Raw genomic sequence first — 6,310 nt, 5'->3', positions numbered from 1 at the left:
TTGTTCATACATATGTGTCAACTAAGGCAAAACCAACGAAAATACAAAGCAAAGGTACAAGGAGAATCGGATTACACCGTGATGAAGATGAGATGAATGAAGTGATGAATGGTCTCTTGAATTTCGAAAGCAATCTTCAAGGATGGTGATGGATGATGTGCACGGCTTGTCCTCTTCTTCCTTGGCCTTATCAACCTCTATACCCCTAGCAGAGACAATATGTCCTAGAACTATCCCTTGTTGAACCATAAAATGGCATTTTTCCCAATTAAGTACAAGGTTAGTTTCCATGCAACGTTTCAAAATTATCTCCAGATTATTAAGACAATCATCAAAATTCTTTCCAAAAACTGAAAAGTCATCCATGAATACCTCTATGATTTTCTCAATATAATCTGAAAAGATACTTACCATACATCTCTGAAAAGTACCTGGAGCGTTGCAAAGTCCGAAGGGCATACGTCTATAAGCAAATGTTCCAAAGGGGCAAGTGAAGGTTGTCTTCTCTTGGTCTTCATTTGCAATTGCAATCTGGTTGTAACCAGAGTATCCATCCAGGAAGCAGTAGTAGTCATGTCCAGCTAGGCGCTCAAGCATCTGATCAATGAATGGCAGAGGAAAGTGGTCTTTCCTTGTAGTTGCGTTGAGCCTCCTATAGTCAATACAAACTCTGTGGCCTGTGACTGTCCTTTGAGGCACCAGTTCATTATCCGCATTCTTGACCACAGTGATCCCAGACTTCTTGGGCACGACCTGAACTGGGGAGACCCACTTGGAGTCAGAAATAGGGTAGATTACCCCACAATCAAGGAGTTTGATAACCTCCTTCTTCACTACTTCCATCATTGGAGGGTTGAGACAACGTTGAGCCTCTCTAGTGGGTTTAGACCCCTCCTCTAGAAGTATTCTGTGGACACAAGTTGTAGGGCTGATTCCCTTGATATCAGCCAATGTCCATCCTATGGCGGTCTTGTGTTGCTTCAATATTTCCACCAACTTCTCTTCTTGTGGAGTCGTCAGTGCAGAGGACACAATCACTGGTAAGGTCTCCTTGTCCCCTAAGTAGACATACTTCAAATGGTCTGGAAGAGGTTTTAGCTCTAGTTCTGGGGCCTGGACCACTGAAGGTAAAGTCTTGTTAGTGGATAACTGAATGGACAAGGGAGAAACAGACTTACCTAGATAGGGAGATGCCTCAAGGAAGGAGACGTTTTCAATGATTTTCTCATCACAAGTGTCTCTCAACTTGTCCTCTGGAATGGTGATTCCTTCCTTTGTATAGCCTACCCCACTCTCAAGGGTACTGACTAAGGTATCCTCATGCATAATGTCAAACATTTTCTGCGCAAGTTCATCCAAAATATCAGTAGAAAAGCAATCATGAACCTCTAGGGGATACCTCATGGCTTCAAAAATGTTAAAGCCAATAATGTCACCATCGAACTCCATTGTAAGTGAACCTTCATACACATCAATCTTCGTCCTAGCTGTCCTTAAGAAAGGACGTCCCAAAAGCAATGGAGTTGAACTTACAGGGGAGTCCTCCATTTCCAACACATAGAAATCAGCTGGGAAGATAAGATGGTTAACCTGTACAAGCACATCCTCCAACAAACCTCTAGGGTATGCATTGGATCTGTCAGCTAACTGAATGATAACGTTGTCAGATTTAAGTTCCCCCAGACCTAGGGTTTCATAAACAGAGTAGGGCATAACATTAACAGATGCACCTAGGTCTAGCATGGCATTCTTAAATCTAGAGTTACCAATAGTACAAGGAATAGTAAAGCTTCCAGGATCCTTACACTTTGGAGGAATCTTCCTCTGAATCAGGGCAGAGACATTCTCACTTACCTTTACCACCTCCTTTTCACGGTTTACTCTCCTAGTAGTGCAAAGCTCTTTGAGGAACTTGGCATACTTAGGGACTTGCTTGATGGCCTCTAGGAGGGGTAGGTTCACTTGCACCTTCTTGAAAGTTTCCAAGATGGCTTGGTCACTTTGATCCTTCTTAGATTGGGCAAACCTGCGTGGGAAGGGCATGCAAGAAGTAGAAGGGTTAGCAATAACCGAATTTGTTAAGTTAGAATTACTACCTGATACTTCCGGTTTTGCCTTTAATGGTGAGGACGCCCTTGTCTCTTCCTTGGACGTTGCAGGGTCCTTCTCAAGACCCAACTTGGTGGGGTCTTGGTCTTTCTCAATTTCTATGCTCACTTGGGCCTTCTTGGGTTGCTTTGGTTGATCCACAAATGGTCGTCCACTCCTTGTAGTAACAACTGATGCATTCTCCACATTAGGGTTAGGTATTGTATTACTAGGGAGCTTGCCAGTCTCGTGGATCTTGCTCATGAAATCCACAACTTGACCCATTTGCTTCTTGAGCTCTGCAATGTCCTTGGTGTGGGTCTGTTGTCCTTGAATCAAAGCCTGTGTAGAGTTTGTCAAGGCTTGGGTAGAACTAGTCAAGGCCTCCAACGTCTTGTCATAGTGAGATATTGAAGATCCTGAATTTTGTTGAGGAGGAGGCATGTAAGGCCTTTGAAAAGATGACCCTTGGAATGAAGGCCCTTGTGGACGTTGGAAATTCCCACCAAGAGGATTCTGAACGTTATCATTGTTGGTCCACTTGAAGTTGGGATGGTCCCTCCATCCTGGGTTGTAAGTATTTGAATAAGGGTCATGCCTAGGACGTTGAGGTCCTCCTTGATATCCTCCTTGGTATCCTCCAATAGCATTAGCAGATTCCCATCCTCCATTTTCATTAAGTTGGGGGCACTGATCTGTAACATGCCCTTGCATAGAGCATACCCCACAAGCTATTGTTGCACTTGGTCCCTTGGAACTTACCACTTGGTTCATGAGAAGAGTAAGCTTATTCAGTTGATCTTCAATGGCAGTATTCTTGCTCATTTCATGCACCCTACGAGTAGAGTGTCCTACCCCCTCATATTGTTGAGAGTTTAGGGCACGATTAGCTATAAGTTCCTTCCCAACCGCAGGTGACTTATCCACAAAAGCTCCTCCAGCTGCAGCATCAAGCATTTGCCTTTCCAAGGGTAAGAGTCCTTCATAGAAACATGTAAGTAGGGTCTCATCCTTCATCTGATGTTGAGGACACTGTGCAAGTAAGGAGTTGAACCTCTTATAGTAGGCAGCATAGGACTCATCATGGGCTTGCTCTATTCCACTAAGCTTCTTCCTAAGTGTGATGACCTTTGAAGCTGGGAAGTATTTCTCCAAGAAGGCCTTTCTCATTGTTTCCCATGATGTGATACGACCTGCAGGAAGCTCGTATAGCCAATCCTTGGCTCTATCAGCTAGAGAGAATGGAAATGCTCTCATCTTAAGAAGGTTTTCATCCGCCCCTTGTGGTTGCATGTTTGCACAAACAGATTGGAATTCTCGTACGTGCTTGTTAGCATCCTCCATATTGAGGCCATGGAAGATAGGGAGCTTGTGCAACAATCCACTCTTAAGCTCGAACTCTGCCTGTCTTCCAGCTGCAGGGGCAGGGTATACTATGCCTGTAGGGGGCCCTCCTTCAACAGTTGCGGTGGAGAGTTCCCTAATAGATGCCATTCTCTCTTCTTCGACTTCTTCAGGTGGTGGTGAAGGTGGTGGTGTAGAGTTGGACGAAATCACAGGTGAAGGTGAACGTGAAGGAGGAGATGGACTCGGTGTAGGTGATGTAGACTCCTCAGAACAGTAGGTCCTCTTCCCTTGCTCGTTAAATGTGTACTCTTTGTATGTTGAAGGAGAAGGGCTTGTGAACTCAAGGAGTGAAGGACCCTTCAAACGAGCGAGCCTTGCTTCAATTTCCTTTATTGTAGATGGTCTAAAAGGCTCGGTCATTCATAGGATTCCTGAACATCATCAAAATTCACAGAAGTTAGCAAAGTATAAAGTAAACTAATTACAAATTAGTGGTTTATACATCAACGTTACTATTCACAATCCACAATCTTTTCACAAATAAACCACGTAAGAAGTTTATACAAGTATAAAATGTACAAAACAACACAATTTACAAGTGGAGGTTATGTTCAAGTATCTTATTATCTTTACAAATAAAGTTAATATCTCAGTTGATTACAAGTTGTAAGTCGAGCCCAATAGAAACCACTACTATTGGTGAGATACGATCTAGGGATAGTCGCCTAGACATAAGTCGCTTTCCTTTGTTTCAGAAGGCTAGATGGCCAGATTAAGAGGTAAGTGAGAGGGAGGACTCATTTTGGTGACACTACGGAGGCTACTCCCTCATTGAGGTTTAGGCCCCTATTGGCTACTCCCACATCGTGGTTTACGCACAGTCTATAGTATCTCTGAGATCCAATTTGAACCCATCACCCAGGGTCTCAACCTAAGACACCACCTATATGCCCCTTACTCAGCTTGAAAAGAACTCATGTGTTAGACAGTCCTCCAAATGTTAATAAAAGCCGCCCTCAACTTCAAAAGACCTTAGAAAGGCACTAATGAAGGGTTAAGGCCAATATTAACAAAAGGGCCCTTATCTACTCATACGATTTTACACACTTATAACAATCAAGAACTTAACAATATCTATAATTAATTCTTTACATTTCTTTGTTTAACAAGATTAGACACATTTTATACAAAAACTTTCAAACAAGACAACAAACAAACGTCAAATTATTATTATTATTTCTTTTTTCTTCTTTTTCTTTTTCTTTTTCTTCTTTTTTTTTTTTTTTTTTTTCTTCTTTTTACGAAATTAATTACAAATAGCTCTATTATTTCCTTTTCTTTACAATTATTTTCAACACTTAGGTACGGGAACAGGGAGTCTCGATGTGCAATGGGACTGAAACAGCTACCCTTTTCAAGACTATGTTTAATCCAATATACCTTAGTGAATCACAATATTTTCATTTGTTATATATATCATTGATTTCAAATTCAATTCCAAGCGGTAAATCAAGAGGACGTGCGGCCCAAGTATAGTCGTCTAGACACAAAGTCCCTCCTACATCCTTTGGGCAACCTTACTGAAATGGCCAGGTAGGGGAGGGCGACCACGAGAGGTAGAATCCATTTTGGCATGAGCTACTCCCACATTGTGGTTTAGGCTCATTTGTACGCACTTCTGAATTCAAGAACCAGTCATGAGCGTTGTCCCCTTCCTAGACACCATCCCACATAAGCTATACTTACTTGGATATAAAAGGTCCTAAGTGTGAAGACAGTTCAATGAATGTTAATAAAGGCCGCCCTCAACCTTAAGGGACCTGAACTAGGTACCAATAAGGGGTTTAGGCCAATATTAATAAACACGACTTCACCTATTCCTTCTTTAATTTACAACTTACAATTAAAATTCGTATTCAATAATATAAATAACAACCTAAGTAATTAATTAACTAATTAACTAATTAACTAACAAATTATGAACAATTAACAAGTAAAAATTTTTTTTTTTTTTCTTTTTTTTCCGAACACAACATATAAACAAAACAAATATTCACATATTTAACAAGTGATTTTTCAATCCCCGGAATAGAACGATCATGACTGGTTTTAAACTAGGAAGGGGACAACGCTCATGACTGGTTCTTGAATTCAGAAGTGCGTACAAATGAGCCTAAACCACAATGTGGGAGTAGCTCATGCCAAAATGGATTCTACCTCTCGTGGTCGCCCTCCCCTACCTGGCCATTTCAGTAAGGTTGCCCAAAGGATGTAGGAGGGACTTTGTGTCTAGACGACTATACTTGGGCCGCACGTCCTCTTGATTTACCGCTTGAAATTGAATTTGAAATCAATGATATATATAACAAATGAAAATATTGTGATTCACTAAGGTATATTGGATTAAACATAGTCTTGAAAAGGGTAGCTGTTTCAGTCCCATTGCACATCGAGACTCCCTGTTCCCGTACCTAAGTGTTGAAAATAATTGTAAAGAAAAGGAAATAATAGAGCTATTTGTAATTAATTTCGTAAAAAGAAGAAAAAAAAAAAAAAAAAAAAAAAAAAAAAAAGAAGAAAAAAAGAAATAATAATAATAATTTGACGTTTGTTTGTTGTCTTGTTTGAAAGTTTTTGTATAAAATGTGTCTAATCTTGTTAAACAAAGAAATGTAAAGAATTAATTATAGATATTGTTAAGTTCTTGATTGTTATAAGTGTGTAAAATCATATGAGTAGATAAGGGCCCTTTTGTTAATATTGGCCTTAACCCTTCATTAGTGCCTTTCTAAGGTCTTTTGAAGTTGAGGGCGGCTTTTATTAACATTTGGAGGACTGTCTAACACATGAGTTCTTTTCAAGCTGAGTAAGGGGC

Source organism: Rosa chinensis, chromosome 1 (genome assembly GCF_002994745.2).
Source record: "Rosa chinensis cultivar Old Blush chromosome 1, RchiOBHm-V2, whole genome shotgun sequence".
In the NCBI taxonomy this organism is placed as follows: Eukaryota; Viridiplantae; Streptophyta; class Magnoliopsida; order Rosales; family Rosaceae; genus Rosa; species Rosa chinensis.
This window is presented reverse-complemented; position numbering follows the sequence as displayed.